The sequence below is a fragment of the Belonocnema kinseyi genome, chromosome 6 (genome assembly GCF_010883055.1).
Source record: "Belonocnema kinseyi isolate 2016_QV_RU_SX_M_011 chromosome 6, B_treatae_v1, whole genome shotgun sequence".
NCBI classification, from domain to species: Eukaryota; Metazoa; Arthropoda; class Insecta; order Hymenoptera; family Cynipidae; genus Belonocnema; species Belonocnema kinseyi.
Window position 1 is genome coordinate 81,038,637 of NC_046662.1, and position 2,583 is coordinate 81,041,219.

The window sequence follows — 2,583 nt, forward strand, 5'->3', positions numbered from 1 at the left end:
GTTATAGCTGAAAACATTTTCCTTGTGCTTCAAGTCTGAGATTTGAGCATTTTTTAATGATACTGCAGTCAAGGGAGAGAAGGATAGAGGTAAATTTCCAGTTAAAAACGTCGCCGTAAAATCGTAGTTTACGATCGCGATTATGCTATCTCTACAGCGGTTATAATAGCGTGACCCAAGCACCAATAGAGCGAGGGCAAAAATTGTTATCTAAGTGCGGTGTGTACAGGAGCATAAGCTACATGTAAAGGCGTCATAAAGAGTTCCAACTGGGACCTGACTGCAATTCTATTTCTTTCGACTTAATTTTCCACAGCAAAAAACTTGCAACACGCTCAGATATACTTGTCTGGATGTCTGGACATTACGGGATGTAAACAATTACTTTTTTACACCTTAGAGCCTTTCTTGAAATCGCGCATGAATTTCTACTCTACTTGTAATTCCGCTTCAAATGCCACTCAACGAAATTCTTATCCGTCTTAGGAATACAAAACGATAGCATATTTAAACCTCAAAACAAATTTTTATTTTTCATGGTTCCTTTTTTCTATCCAAGACTACGCTTTTTTATGGTAAAAACAAACCATTTGAGTCCTATTAGGTTTCCGAATCACGTTCCATGAAAATACTGCTGGTATGAGACAAATCAGTACTAAAATACCAATTTTTCTTAGAATTACTGAAAAGTCAAAATAAGGATAACTTACTGGAAAAGTTTCATTTTATTTAGTCGTTTTGAAAATTGTACAAGTGCTAAGCTTTATGTACAAGAGCAGTACTACTTTGATATTGAAGTACCAAATGAAGTGGAAGATAGTTAAAAATAGGTCCTGTGACAGCAGGATAATTCTCAAGTCAAAATTAATAGAAAAATTTTAATTAATTTTGTTTACCCTTTACAAGTTTTCAACCCCCCTACTGAAATATAATTCAAATGACGAAAAACTCCAAGATTCGCCCTGTTTCAGCAAGATTTTTTTGTGATAAATGAAATAAAACATTCCCACTTAATTTTATTTTTTTATTTTTAGAAGCCATCATCTTCCAAAAAAGTTCCAAAGTAGTCTCGTCATTGAACATTTATTTGGAACCAAAAGGGCTCAAAGTTCAAATTTATTTTCCCGAAGTTTGTATACTTTTCAATACATGTCCCAATAAATAAAGAAAATAATCTAGAAAAATGTTGGAACGTAAATTCTGATAGCATTGGACAAATTATGAACTTTTTAGGTTTTATTCCAGTAGAACTTAAGTCAAATACACAGGCTATGAACACTTATATTTTTTTCTTAATTAAGTAAAAATTTGTTGGTATTTTGTCTCTAAAAATTGAGCTGTAGCATGACGTATTTTTAAGTCTCTCAGGACTTTTTGGAACATAATTCCCATGAGCGCTAGTAAAAATTGTGGAAAAATAAAAAGTAACTTTTCTAGTAGTTTTGTTTATTTTTAACTCTTGTGGTACTTTTGTCCTATTTCTGTAGTACTTTTTGGGACATTAATCCTATCAAACCGTATTAAGAAATAATAAAACAAAATTTTTCTAGTACTTTTATCCCTGTTTGATCTTTTAAGAAACGTTAAAAAAAGTTACTACTGTAATACTGGCATTTCACGTATTAAGTGATTAAGTGGAACTTTATTCGGAATGGGACTTCCTTTTTATTCTGGCTTTCCTTTTTTGCCACCTTATTTGATTCCCCATGACAATAATTGTATCATTTGCTTTCTAAATAAAATAAAATTATGTCTGGTTTTCCTTCTCACAGATATTTTTTTCCGGCAATTTGTTAATTATAAAATATTGCCATGGCAGGATGTTTAAGAATGTTTTTTTAAAGTGTAATGAGGGTAGTGGAAACAAATAGTATCAGAAGTTGCTTTTAAAAATACAAATTTTCATTCTAAGGTTGAAATAAACTACTTGAGGCTACAATTGCGGAAAATAGGCAGTTCCACATGAGTGTGAATTTAGTTGTACGAGCCAGAGACAAGTTGAAGGGGAGCTGTAGGCGAGTTGGAGGCGAGCTGTAAATGAGCCGAAGACGAGCCAGAAACGACCGAAAAATGAGCCGATCTCAAGTACTGTGAACTTCACAAGAGTTTCAAATGCCTACTTTTGGCTTCTGTAGCACACGATATTTTTGTAACAAATGCGGGAAATTTTCGATTTAAGAAACAATAAAAAACAATTTTTTGAAAATTTATGCTATCCGAATTATGGTATCCGAATCTTTTTGGAAGAAATTCAAAAATTTCCGAAAATGTATGGATAATTTGGTAAATTTCAAAAATTTCCTAAAATTTATGAAAAATTTTCAGAAAGTTATGAAAAGCTGGCAAATTACCGATAATTTCATATATCTAAAAGTTTCCAAAATTTTCGGTAATTTATCGATAATTTATGGTAATTTATCCGTCATTTATGGTAACTTATCACTTTGAGTATCTCCAATAACTATTCACTACTCACAATCAGTCTCTCAAGCGTAAAATTATAATGAGGTGAGGTTATGATTCCGACAGTCCTGGAAAGTAATTCTGACTCGAAATGCGCAAGTGCAACCGCAAGAAAAAGTA

General features: G+C 32.4%; 1 long non-coding RNA gene across 1 annotated transcript in view; it reads left to right on the plus strand.

Annotated features, from left to right (window-relative positions):
* Positions 1–2,065, plus strand: part of LOC117174872 — a 7,803-nt gene extending 5,738 nt beyond the window's left edge. Inside the window, exon 3 of the long non-coding RNA XR_004467389.1 lies at positions 1,913–2,065. This is a non-coding gene — a long non-coding RNA (uncharacterized LOC117174872). The remainder of the gene's footprint in view (positions 1–1,912) is intronic.
* The last annotated feature ends 518 nt before the right edge of the window (positions 2,066–2,583 follow it).